Consider the following 14,175-nt stretch of genomic DNA (forward strand, 5'->3'; position numbering starts at 1 on the left):
GGAATGGGGTCCAGAAGATCGTACACGAAATAACTTGGACAACATTGCCAAGGATATTTTGTTCAAAGCCATTGACGATGCAACTTTCCCGAAAGTTCGAAAATGCAAAACCGCGAAAGAAGTATGGGAAGTTCTTGTGAAGATTGGCGAAGGAGACGAACAAGAAAAAGACAACAAGCTCACAATAGCATTAAAGAAATTCGAAGATTTCAAAATGCTAAGTGGTGAATCCATTACCGACATGGAAGCAAGATTTATCAAAATCATGGGAGAATTTGTCGATCTAGGCAAAAAGATTTATCAAAAGGAGATATCGCTTAAAATCCTACGTGGATAACCGTCAAACTGGGATATGAAGGTCACGGCCATGAGAGATCATAGAGATATAAAAAAGTTGACAACTGATAAACTTTTTAGTGATCTCAAGGCGTATGAATTTGAAATGAAGTCAAGGATGGAAGAAGAACGCGAAGAGAAAAATGCCGCACTCGTTGTCGAGCAACCATCCACGTCAAGGTCAGTTGAAAATAGTGAATTATTATCTGACGAAAATTTTGCTTTGTTTGTTAGGAAATTTAAGAAATTTATGAAGAAGAAAAATACAAGCTCAATGAGGAGACCCAGACGAATCAACCCAGAAGATGTTTCGAATTTATGCTACAATTGCAGAAAGCTTGGACACTTTATGGCTGAGTGTCCTTATCCCAAGGTTAGCAAAAATCAAAATGACATTGTGCAGGAAGAGCCTAAGACAAAGGAAAGAAGATTCAAAAAGGATAAGAGAAAAGCCTTGATTAGTGATCCCTTGGAATCAAGCATGTCAGAGGAATCTTCAAGTGATGAAAGTGACAACTCTAAGGATGACAATGCATTATTTTGCATGAGTATTTCAAGTGAGTCAACCTGTGAGGACAAGTGCTTAATGGCGCATGATTTGGAAGAAGATGAGGAAGTATGGTACTTCGATAGTGGATGTTCACCGCACATGACTGGAAACAAATCTAGTCTTGTTAATTTCAAATCCATCGAAGGACCAAAAGTCGTATTTGGAGGAAACGATCGATATGGTTCAACAAAAGGAATCGGAACGATAGTACGAAACGGATTGAAAATAGAAGATGTATCCTATGTGGAAGGTCTAAAATTCAACTTGTTGAGTACAAGTCAATTTTGTGACAAAGGATATCTTGTGGAATTCTTCAAAAACAAATGCCAAGTGAAGAACGAATCAACCGGAGAAGTCGTACTTGAAGGAACGAGAAAGAGAAATATGTATGTTGTGAATTGGAGCACTACAAAGATACAGTGTGCTTGGTGGCAAACAATTCAAGCATCACGTGTTGGGAATGGCACAAGAAGTTAAACCATTTGAACTTCAAGACGATCAACAAGCTAGCAACGAAAAATCTAGTCAAAGGACTACCCAACATCACGTACAAGAAAGATCAAATTTGCGATGCGTGTCAAAGAGGAAAGCAAATCAAATCGTCGTTCAAGTCCAAAACCCACGAATCAAGCTCAAGACCTCTTAGTCTACTACACATGGATCTATTTGGTCCAGTAGACCTAGTAAGTATAAGGGGTAAGAAATATACTCTTGTTGTTGTTGATGATTTTTTCAGGTACACATGGACAATATTTCTCAACAAAAAGAATGAAGTGGAGAAAAAACTGCCAGAACTACTCAAGCAACTTCAAAATGAAAAAGAAGTCAAAATAGTCAAAATCCGTACCGACCGGGGTACAGAGTTCGTGAATGGTGTGATCCAAGCTTATTGCAATTCTCAAGGAATTGTACATCAACTATCAGCCGCAAGAACGCCGCAACAAAACGGTGTAGCCGAAAGAAGAAATAGAACGCTTAAAGAAGCCGCACGGGTTATGATTACGGCCGCCGATCTGCCGAAACGTTTTTGGGCAGAAGCTATCAACACTGCTTGCTATACTCAAAATAGAAGCATGATTCACAAGCTGCACAACAAGACGCCATATGAACTTTGGAAAGGGAGAAAACCTAATCTTAGTTATTTTCATATTTTTGGATGCAAATGTTTTGTTCTTATCAATGGTAAAACACATCTGAAAACATTTGATGAGCGTGCAAATGAAGCAATATTTTTGGGATATTCTTCCACCAGCAGAGCATTCAGAGTATACAACAAATCAACTATGGTGGTAGAAGAATCAATACATGTTGTATTTGAGCAAGGAAGCAGATGTTTCGAATATTGGTAAAAATGTGTCAAATAATTTATTTGAGACTAATGATTCATCTGAGATTGAGATCTTGCAGGGAATAAGTGACTTGGAACTTGATAATTCCAAAATTCAAGAGGTGGGCGTAACACTCACTAGGAGAGACGAGGCTGACTCTAGAAATGAAGAAATTCATGTTGGTGATGAGGCTAATCTCATTAATGAGACAAATTTTGAGGATGAGGTTAACCACATGAATATTCAAAGAGTGGATGAGGCTGACCAAGCTAATCATGATGGATCCTCACGTGACAGCCAACCTCTACCTACTACTCACGTTCAAAAATCTTTCCAACCTGATAGAAAGTGGCTAAGGAGTCATCCACAAGATCTTATTATTGGAAATTTGCAAGAAGGCGTGAAAACAAGATCAGCTACATGAGACACTTTATTTGCGTGTTTTCTGTCTCAGATTGAACCGAAAGAAATAAATGAAGCTCTAAGTGATTCAAGCTGGATTGAGGCCATGCAAGAGGAGCTAAATCAGTTCACAAGGAATGACGTATGGGAACTTGTTCCTAGACCAAAAGATCATAACGTTATTGGAACGAAATGGGTCTTTAGGAACAAAGCAAATGAAGATGGAATCATTGTTAGGAATAAAGCGAGGCTAGTTGCAAAGGGCTATTCACAAGAAGAAGAAATTGATTTTGATGAAACATTCGCCCCAGTTGCACGACTCGAAGCAATACGAATTTTTCTAGCCTACGCAGCATACAAGAATTTCACGGTCTACCAAATGGACGTGAAAAGTGCATTTCTAAACGGACTACTTGAAGAGGAAGTCTACGTGGAACAACCACCCGGTTTTGAGCTTATGCAGAACAGATTCGAAATGAGCATGATGGGTGAACTAAATTACTTCCTTGGACTACAAGTCAGACAACTAAAGGAAGGAATCTTCATCAACCAGGCCAAATACACAAAAGATCTTATAAAGAAATTTGGCATGGAAGGAAAAGGCTTAGTCAAAATACCGATGAGTACAGCACTCAGACTGGACAAAGATGATGAAGGAAAAGATGTCGAGCAAACGAAATATCGAGGAATGATTGGTTCTCTACTATACCTCACTGCGAGTAGACCCGATATATCTTACTCAGTGGGTGTATGTGCTAGATTCCAATCACAACCAAAAGAAAGTCATTTTCAAGCTACCAAGAAGATTATCTGTTATCTCAAAGGAACTATCAATGTGGGATTATGGTATCCCAAAGAAGGTAGTTTTGAACTAACTGGATTTTCAGATGCAGATTTTGCAGGGTGCAAAATAGACAGGAAAAGTACCTCAGGAACGTGCCAGTTCTTAGGGGGAAGGTTGGTCTCTTGGTTTAGCAAGAAACAAAACTCCATTGTAACAAGTACAGCCGAAGCGGAATATATCGCAGCAGGGAGTTGTTGTGCGCAAATCTTATGGATGAAGCAACAATTAAAAGATTACGGGATCGATTGCGATGACGTTAGTATTTTCTGTGATAATACTAGTGCAATTACGATTACCCAAAATCCAGTGCTTCACTCGCGTACCAAACACATTGACGTGAGACATCACTTTATCCGAGATCATGTTGAAAAGAAGGATTTAAAGATCGAGTATATACCCACGGAAAGTCAAATTGCCGATATTCTCACGAAGCCTTTATGCGAATCAAGATTCAATACTCTAAGGCACGAGATGGGTATGATCGAAATGAGCTAAGTATCACTATCTCTATCTTATAAGCTCATGATTTTTTTTTTTGTGATCTTTTACGTATGCATGTTCTATATTTGTGTTTTAATTGCATTATTTGCTTATTTTAATTATTTTCATACGTATGCATGTAACGTTTTATTTACGTATATTTTTTTTTTGTGTGATCATTTTGCTTAAAATTTTTATCTACGGTTTATGCATGTATTCTTTTTATCTGTGTGTTTTAATCATTACACATGCTAGACTGTATTTATGTGTTACTGTTAGTAGGTGAGTGTAATATTTGCTCAGTATTTAAAATTGTCCTACTTGCCATGCATGACTCATGAGAAATGGGTTTACGTGTTTTGTCCTTATGCTTTTGGTTTTATGTAGTAGGTTTCATGTTCTTTTTACTGATAGGAAATTTACATTTCCTAGAACTGCTACCTGACAAAATTTATTGACTTTCTTATCTGATTGCATTTACTTTGTGAAGAAATGTTTTCCCACCTTGTCAGCTTTAAATTGAATATGTGATTTGATGTTTCCCTACCTTATAAATGCACCGAATTCCATATCCATATTTGGCAAGTTGAGCAATTTCTACCATCACCCCATTTGACCGAATTACCCTTCTACTTTTCAAATCCAAAGCTTTTATGACAAGGGCATATTGGTAGATGAGCACCTAAATCTTGACCTATAAAATCCCTTGATTCCCACTCACCATTTAAACCTAAAAGCTAAAACCTCTCACATTCCCCAAATCCCCCCACCCGTCGTCCTCAAGAGACAACCACATTCAAAAACCCTCTCAACAATTCGAACAACACTCTCAAATTACACTCAAAATTTCTACATCCAATTCTACCCACCCGAAATTGATCCAAAAGATGGCATCTACAAGCTCTACCCAACCCGAAAACACCCAAGTTGAAGCACATAATGAGAAAATTCATTCGGGGCATCTACTCACAAAGGAGGATTTCATGAACATCTCAATGAATGGAAGAATTGCTCAAAATGTGTTCAATGGTATGGAAAGGAGTGGCATCTTAAAGGTATGCACCTTTGGTTATGTTGGTATATTTGATGATGATGTGAGTGAATTCTTTGAGCATGCTACCCATAGGATTTCGCATATAGAATCTATTGTTGGTGGAGTTCATGTGCAAGTTGATTTGGATGATTTTAGGAATTTGTTTGATGTTGATGAACATGCTATGAAATTTGAGGATTTTATATTTGATTCACATGATTATTGGCATATGGTTCAAAGAAATGCAAGTATTATTGTGCCAAAGTTGTTTGGTTTTCGTAGAGATATTATTTGGGAGTATGCCAAGTTGCTAGAAATTATTGCTAAATGTATGTTGTGCAAGCTTGGTGGATTTGATAGATTGACATCCCAAATTTCCCGTATTATATATGCTATCATGAAAACCGACCGTGAATTAGATTGGAGTGGTGTTATGTTTGAAAGATTGGTTGAAATGGTTAAATCCAAGGAAAAGCTCGGGTATAGTATGTTGATTGGTGAACTTTTAAGAAGAAAAGGAGTCCGAATGGGTCAATCAAAACCTATTACCAACAGCAAGTATTTGTTCCGTATCAATGCAAAGAAGCCCGGACCGGAGGATCTTGTTGAAGGAGAATTACCTATGAGACCTAATCCACCGATTAGGAAGAGAAAAAGAACTCCTAGAGTAGAAATTCGAAACAATGAGGAAGAAGTTGTGACCGGAAGGGGAATTGGTTATGACACATCAAACTAGTGACATTGGAGGTGACTTTATGGATGTTTTGTTAGATGATCATGTCACAAGAGAAGTGAATATTGAAGAAACCCATGAAATTAATCAAGAAGGCCGAATGGAAGTAGATGAAAGTCAACTTGGAACAAATTTCGTTGACATCAACATTGAGGCCGAGAATGAGGAGTATGAAGTGGAAAATGTTCAAGAAATTGAAGTTGAGGTCAACACTAGAGAAATTAATGTTGAAAATGATGATGGCAACATTTTTGAGGTTGAGTGATAAGACTCCGAGATACCGTTATTTCAGGCACATTTTAGGGTGTTTTTGTAACCCCTCGTCATTCCGGATCAGATTAAGGTTCGAGAAATATGTTTTAAGCTAAGACATACCTGAGATGAGTGACCGATGCGTCAAAAGGATTTTTATAAGGAAATATAGTTGTTATCAAGCTGTGATCGTTCGTGCCGGTCACGAACCGTAAAAAAAAAAAAAAAAAAAATTTTAGGAACTAGTATTTGGACTCGTTTGTCCTAGAAAAGGGATTTCTAGACACCATACCATTATTTTTGAATTTCCTATTGAATTAAATTAGCCCATAGCAGCAAAAATTTATTTTTGATCGTACATCGCGAAGATTCTGCGGTGTACCGAACCTAGCCCAAATTGGAGCTTTTGACTGGAATAAAATTTTAGTTTCAAGAATATTCTATTTAAATTATTTCCTACCAAAATTTCATCTGTTTTAACCCCAAACAGTCCATGTTAAGATATTTTTCCAAGATTTCTAGGATTGTGACACTTGTCACTTTAATCCACCCCTAAATATTATTATATAAGTGGGAAATGAATTTTTGGTCTTCATTTTCCCCATTTGGCCGAAACAAGGGAGAGGAAAAGGAGGGAATTTTCTTCATCTTCAACCTCAAGTCTTAAGAACTCCATAACCAATCCTTCTTCACATCTTCATCAAAGATTCGGTAAAACTTTAATTTTATTCGGTAGATAGCTTTATTTCCTTTCCTAGTTTAAGAATCTAAGTCTTGATTTCTTGAATCTTGTTGTTATGATGATGAATTGGGAGCTAGGGTTTCAAGAAGGAATTGGGGAAAATCCACCAAAAGCATCTTTAAGACAATATTAACTACTTTGGAGGTAAGGAGTTCCCTTAAGTTGGACTAGATTGCTCAAATTTGAATAATTGATGGTTGATTGTGACTTGGTGAAATTTAGTAAAAATGTTTAGTACAAGTTGCCTGTATATGGTGTATATAAGGTGTATGTATAAATTATGCTTATGCCATATAGGCTTATACTTGTGAAAATATTGAAATAAAATCAAGCTAAGTCTCTGGCAGTAACTTCCGTGAATTTCTGGGACAAATCGGTAAGGTATTTTGATCCAATTTTTTTTATACATGTAGTTCTATACGTGTAGATGCTACCATAAAAATTTCATAATTTTTGGAGTAGTATAAGTGTGGTTTCAAAATTATTTTCCAAAACTGGTCCAGAGAGAAGAAAAATCCGGACAGCACACTGCCAAGGGCAAAAAGGGAATTTTCTGTGTAAATTCGTGAACCTAGATGACCAAAACTTTTTATGAACATCAAGTACTATGAGTTAGGGTTCTACCATAAAAATTTCAAGTGAAAAAGAGTTCGGGAACTATTCTTACCGGCTCGATCTTTCAAACTGCGCCAAGCTGAATTTCTGAAAAGAAATGGTTAAAACCAATGTCGTTAAAGAGAAAAGAGAAGGAAAACCTTAGTTTCTGAGCAAGAGGAGGAGGACCTTGACTAACCCACGGGTGGCATATGCTCTGCATGAAGTGCCCTTGCCCAGCGGTTGTTACATATTAAATGTTGTGCCGTATGACATCCAATTCATACTTATGCGACGTCTAGTCGCTGGGTACTATATAACTCGTCGGATGCGGTATTCCCACGGGGGTGTGCACACTTAAAGTATAGATACCCCGATTATTGCGGGCAGGTTTCGTTTTAACGGTCCCGGTTAGGCCGACTGGGAATCATTTTAACGTACCTGGTGCCAAGGGATCAGCGTTAGATCGGGGGACGACCACTACCCCGATCAATGATCCAAGTGGTCAAAGAGGGAGACAATTAGAGTGCTCCAAAGGCCTCACACTTTCGAAGAAGAAACTAAGTGAATTTTTGTAAGGAGATATGGCTATTCTGTAGCGGAGATGAGATGGAAATTGATGGAAAGCTCCTTGAGAGGAATGGTTGAAAACTAGTTTGAATAACTACAGGTTTGACTGGAGGAAAATATTATTTCCTATTTGTAAGAGAAGTCCAATTTGACTAAGTGATATGATTTCTTCTACGTACGTATATGTTTCACTGTGTTGTCATACTGTAATCAAAAATATATGTTTTAGAAAACCTTTATTTAAGTTTGGGCGATCCGCGGATCTCCTTGCTTAGCCGTCGCGCTAACTACACTTCAATGTGTTGCTTTCAGATGGAGTCCAGCGTTAGTTCTTGCAGTCCGACGAACTCCCCTAGTTCGTCAGAAGGTGTAGGTCGTGGCATGGACTACGACGTTTTTGTGCAGCGGATGAGTGGCGCCGACCCTTATGCGCCTGGCTATGCTCCTACAGCTCCCAATAGCTCACCGGCAGTAAATAGTGTTCTTCCTATTCCTGATGGTCCTGACGTACAGGCCACTTTTGGTTTTTACCCCATCGAGGTGCTGGTAGGAAGTAACCCCTAGAGTTTATAGTTTTTTTATCCTTACCCTTGGGACCCGAGTCCTCCCGAGAGTTGGGAGGAGGGGTCTATGGTCATAGTCGCTTCCCGGTTCCTAGACCATATCACATGGTACGAAGGGGAATGGCATCTTGTCTGGGGTGAGTTTACGGGTCCGACGTATCTCCAGATCGTGTAAGCAGGATGCACAGAAGGTCTGTAGGGGTTTATTCCTTTTGTGTAAATATATTTTGTAGCCAGGGGAGTGACTGATCTTGGTTAGTGGGGACATGTATGGCTTTAAACTTATGTTGGCCGTTAGGCAAAAATTTCCGGTACTTACTTTGTAAATATTTATATATATATATATATCTTGTATGTTATTTCAAAGTGAGTGACTGTGTGTGTTGAGTAAGTTCTTTTAGCCTGTGCACCTGAAGCGGGGTCTGTCAAAGGGATGATAGAACTTGTTTTGGGTGTGGCGGTAACACCTTGGGTTGTACGGCAAGCCAGACTCCTCAGGATGTACGGTAAGCCGGCCCGAGGGGTGTTACAGTTTTATCGCATCTATAGCATCCTTATTTGGTAAATTATGTGCGTAAATGCTTGAAAATCACTAACTGGTGCACAGAAGCTACTTATAGTTTAAAAGAAGTAAAACAGGAAGCCCCGGGAGCATATAGGACCAAAAGATGAGCTTAAAGAGCAAACCAGGCAAAAGCGGAGCCCCGGAGGACCAATCTGGAAGGCCACACGCGTGTGAGCAAGCGTGGAAACTTTCCAGAAGCTCCCCACACACGCTCACATGCGTGTGAGAGGCGTGGAGGTGTGATGCGCGAATTTCAGCTAGGGTTGTCATTTCGGAGACTATTTAAACCCCTTTGATGAATTTTCAAGGGAGGATTTTCCAGAATTTTAGTTTTCTCTTTTCTTAGTTTTTCTTTGGAGAGTTTTCTCCATTTTTCTTAGTTTTTAGATTAGGTCAATCTCCATTGTAGAAGACAACAAGCTTGGATTGAAGATCTTCTTCTCTCTAGGTGATCTCTATTTCATTTCTATAATTTTAGCTATCTTGTTCTTNTCTCGGCAATGGACCGTATGGCTATGGCAATGGAACAGATGGTTGAGTTCATGATGGCTCAGCAAGCTCATAATCAAGCCCCAGTGCAACCACGGGTTGATGTTACTAAAGCTATAGCAGCTAGACAACCACCGTTCTATGCAGGGGAGGAAGACCCGGTGATCCTTGAAGAATGGATCAGAACCTTTGACAAACTGCTAAACGCTGTGAATTGTCCCGAGGAGCAGCGGGTGTCTTCTGCAGTATACTACCTGACCAAAGCTGCGGATGATNACTCTTTCATGTCTTTGATTAGAGTTAGGATTTGAAGCTTTGCACAATCAAAGTTCCCATGGACTTCTTAAGAATAGTAGGATAGTCTGTAGCTTAAGTGTTTGATAAAATTCCACTTAGAACTTTGGATGCTTGTAGGCACTCCTAAGTCAAAGAAGCCTTAGTACACAAGGTGGAAAATGACTAAGACAACACACTCTTGAATAGACAATATCCTAGCAATCCTAATCCATGACCTTAGACTCTCACTATGCAATATTCATGAACACTATCCAATCCCTACCCCTTTTTACATATTCCCAAAACCACTTTTATTTTACTACTCTCTTGCACTCACAACCAATCAATGAACTACACTCTCACTTGCAATTCCACCCTTCACCACACTCAAATCTTATGCATGACTCCATCTAGTAAACTCCCGAATGTTTGACATACCTCCACGTCCCTCCTTCGAGACCGACACTCGGGGAGTCACAGACTTTCCGTTTTATCATACAAATATCTTTTGACACTCCAACCCTACGCAAAACCGCAATGTCATTGAGGCTGACTTGGACACAAACATTGGTGTAGATGAGGCTAATCAAGAGGATGATTTTGTGTCACAAGAGGATGTTGGTGCACGTGAAGTTGAAAGTGACGGTGACCGTGATGCATATCAAGATGGAAATGACGAAAGTGACAATTTTGTGGCTAACTTGGATGGCACAAATGACTATGTTGAGGCCAATACACGTGTGGATGCACAAGGAGAAACCAATGAAAGTTTTGGTGTTGAGGCCGAACAAGATCAAGAAGAAGGAGTAGAAATTAATCCAAGCCATAGTGATGATGATGATGCTGTTGATGTTGGACAGGCTAGTACTCCTACACCTAGACCTGTGCCAATAAATATTGAAGACCGAATGCAGCAAGCCAGGGTGATTTCAAATTTATCAAAGGATAATTCGAATGAAATGATCATAGCCGCTCTCAAGGAATTCAAGGAAGCAGTAAGCAATTCTAACAATACTTTATACACGAATTTCTTGAAATTATTTGAGCAGATTGCAGGCATGGAACGAGGCATGAACAGATTAAATCCAGTAATCAAGGAGGAATTAAATGGTTTCATTGCCAAGATGATGTTAATGCTGGAGAAAGAAAGGAAAGCAGTCAATGAGGTTGTGACATCTTAGAAGGAAATAATTGAGAAGAATGACCGTGTAGTGAACGGCAAGTTGAGGCATGTTATGGCCCAAGTGGAAGAGTTGAAAAATGTGACATTAAGGAGCAACTTGTCACATGAAGCAAGTATTGATGTGTACAAGAGTGCCTACACACGCTAGTCAACACCGTCCAAGGATTGGAGAAGAAATTGGAGGAAATGGACGCAAGGCACAAAGATGACTCAATCCTGATCAAAGAAATGAGAGCACAGCAAAAAGGTGACACGGTGATATTCAGGAAAGTTTTGGATGCTACCAAAAAGGGGGAAGAAAGGTTACCCTCTCATTTTGGTGGATCATCTTCGCAGGGGGAAGCACAAAGGGAAGAAGAATGGGTACCACCGACATTTCGATTTATTTATTGATTTTTCAAGTACACCTGTGTGCGTTGACGAAGATAGGGTGATCAAAATGTTCAAGCTTCACCTACCCAAGGAAACAAGACTCACCGAAGGAAGAACTATAAAGGAGTGTGCTCAATGGTACACTAGAGGAGTGTTTCTCACTAGTGATCCAAAGGAAGTCATCAAGCATTACTTGGAAGGAAGAGTCAAAGAAAAATTTCTACATGATGACTGCAAAGGTAACTTCAAGAAGCTTAGAGCTAGGATAAATGATATGCTTGGTCTTTATTGAGTTCTAGTTCTATTATGTTATGTACGCACCATTATAACACTATGAAGCTTATTTTGATATTGAATGATATGGTACGAATTTCTTATGTTTATAGTGTTTTATAGTTGTTTTATTACTTTATTAATTTTTGGACACAAGTTTTAATTTTGTAACATGCAAAATTGAGGGCAAAGGAAATTATTGACAAAAGTTAAAATTGAAATTGAAACCTCAAACTTGCAATTTTCGTACGTGTCTAAATTATAAAGCAAGTAGGTCAGTCAAATTGTAAACTCGTCAATTGGCTAGTCAAAATAAAATTAGAAAAATGAAAAATCAATTTTTGATTGGACTATAGCCAAAATGTTCGGGTATAGGTTTTGGTATCANCATCTCACAAGGGATTGGGATGTGTTTTGATGCAAAATGGAATAGTGATAGCTTATGCATCTCGTCAATTGAAAACACACGAGGTTAACTACCCAACTCATGATCTGGAATTAGCAGCTGTGGTGTTCGCTCTTAAAATTTGGCGACACTATCTCTATGGAGTCACTTGCAAAATTTTTACAGATCATAAGAGTTTAAAGTACATCTTTACCCAGAGAGATCTAAATTTGAGACAGAGAAGATGGCTAGAGTTGATTAAGGATTATGATTTGGAGATCCAGTATCAAGAAGGTAAGGCAAACAAGGTAGCGGATGCACTGAGCCGGAAATCAAATCATGCCCTTTGGGTATTGCCTGACCAGTTATGTAAGGATTTCCAGAGACTTAATCTGGAAATAAAAATGAGCATACAAGTGGAACAAGAAATGAAATTATGTGCTCTGACGGCCACTCCAACTCTATTCGAAGAAGTCAAACAAGCACAAGGAGAGGACAACTGGTTAAACCAAATCAAGGGAAAAATGATTGATGGAAAACATGGCCCATTTGAGTTATACGCAGATGGTAGTGTGAGATTCCAAGGTAGGTGGGTTATACCTACCGGTTGTAAGAAAATAATGGAACAATTAATGAAAGAAGGCCATTATACACCCTATTCAGTTCATCCTGGAGGGGACAAACTGTACAAAGACCTGAAACAGAACTTCTGGTGGTCAGGTATGAAGAAGGATGTTGCGGAATTCGTTGCTAAATGTCTAAACTGTCAAAAAGTTAAAGCAGAAAGGAGTAAGCCAAAAGGCCTACTACAACCTCTAGAGATACCTCAATGGAAGTGGGATTCTGTCTCTATGGACTTTGTGGGAGGACTGCCACTAACAAGGTCAGGAAAAGATAAAATATGGGTAATCGTTGACAGACTTACCAAGACAGCAAGGTTTATTGCCATGAAAGACACCTGGACTATGACTCAGTTGGCAAAAGCGTATGTGAGCCAAGTTGTTAAGTATCATGGAGTACCCAAGGACATTGTTTCGGACAGGGATTCCCGATTCTTGTCTCAGTTCTGGCAAGCTTTACAAGCAGCTCTGGGTACAGCATTGAAATTCAGTACTGCCTTTCATCCTATGACTGATGGGCAAACCGAGAGGACCATACAAACTTTGGAGGATATGTTAAGGGCTTGTGCACTAGATTTCCAAGGATCGTGGGATGAACATTTGGATTTAATTGAGTTTTCTTACAATAATAGTTACCATGTCAGTATCCAAATGTCACCGTATGAAGCCTTGTATGGACAAAAGTGCAGGAGTCCACTCTGTTGGGAAGATTTGGTTAGTCCTGTGATACTAGGACCTGAATATCTGCAAGAAATGACAGGAAGGATCAAATTGATTCGGGAAAGAATGAAGGCCGCACAGGACCGGCAGAAGTCGTATGCTGATTTAAAGAGACAATCAGTTGAATTCCAAGAGGGTGATAGGGTAAGACAATCATTTTTATATTAGGATGACTGTTAGAAATGAGAAAACCACAACTGAGAGTTTCACTATTGGCAGGTATTACTAAAGATATCTCCTACAAAAGGAGTAATGAGATTTGGGAAGAAGGGGAAACTGAGTCCAAGGTACATTGGACCGTATGAAGTACTAGAAAGAATTGGGGAAGTAGCTTACCGATTAGCACTACCTGCTGTGCTAGATCGAGTTCATAACGTGTTCCACGTGTCCCAATTGAGAAAATATGTACGCGATGATTCACATGTGCTTCAACCCGAGGTGAGTAAAACTCTTGGATTGAACTATAAAGATTATTAAGGTTATGTTATAACAGGCATACGATAATTCCTATAGGAGATGACTCTGGATGTGAACTTATCTTATGAGGAAAGACCGGTGAAAATCTTGGATGTTAAGACCCGAGATACCCGAAAAAGGTCCATAAAAATGGTCAAAGTATTGTGGTCCAACCATTTGGTGGAAGAAGCCACCTGGGAGTTGGAAGATGTCATGAGGGAACGGTATCCCGAATTGTTTGACTAAGGTATGTAGGATCAACCTACTTGTGGTATGCCTAAGTTAATTATGTGCTAATTTGCTACATCTATTCTATTGTGAGTAGCTTACCCTGAAACCTTAGATGTTAAGACCGAAGTTTCGGGGACGAAACCTTTTTAAGGAGGGTAGACTGTAACCCCTCGTCATT

The 14,175-nt window shown here is 39.2% G+C and overlaps 1 long non-coding RNA gene across 1 annotated transcript; it reads left to right on the forward strand.

Moving 5' to 3' along the window:
• Positions 1-6,518: 6,518 nt before the first annotated feature.
• On the forward strand, positions 6,519-8,741 carry LOC116011214. Its single transcript, XR_004096995.1, has 3 exons — positions 6,519-6,669; positions 6,778-6,844; positions 8,177-8,741. It is a non-coding gene; the product is annotated as an uncharacterized LOC116011214 (long non-coding RNA).
• Positions 8,742-14,175: the final 5,434 nt, after the last annotated feature.

Source organism: Ipomoea triloba, chromosome 2 (assembly GCF_003576645.1).
Source record: "Ipomoea triloba cultivar NCNSP0323 chromosome 2, ASM357664v1".
NCBI classification, from domain to species: Eukaryota; Viridiplantae; Streptophyta; class Magnoliopsida; order Solanales; family Convolvulaceae; genus Ipomoea; species Ipomoea triloba.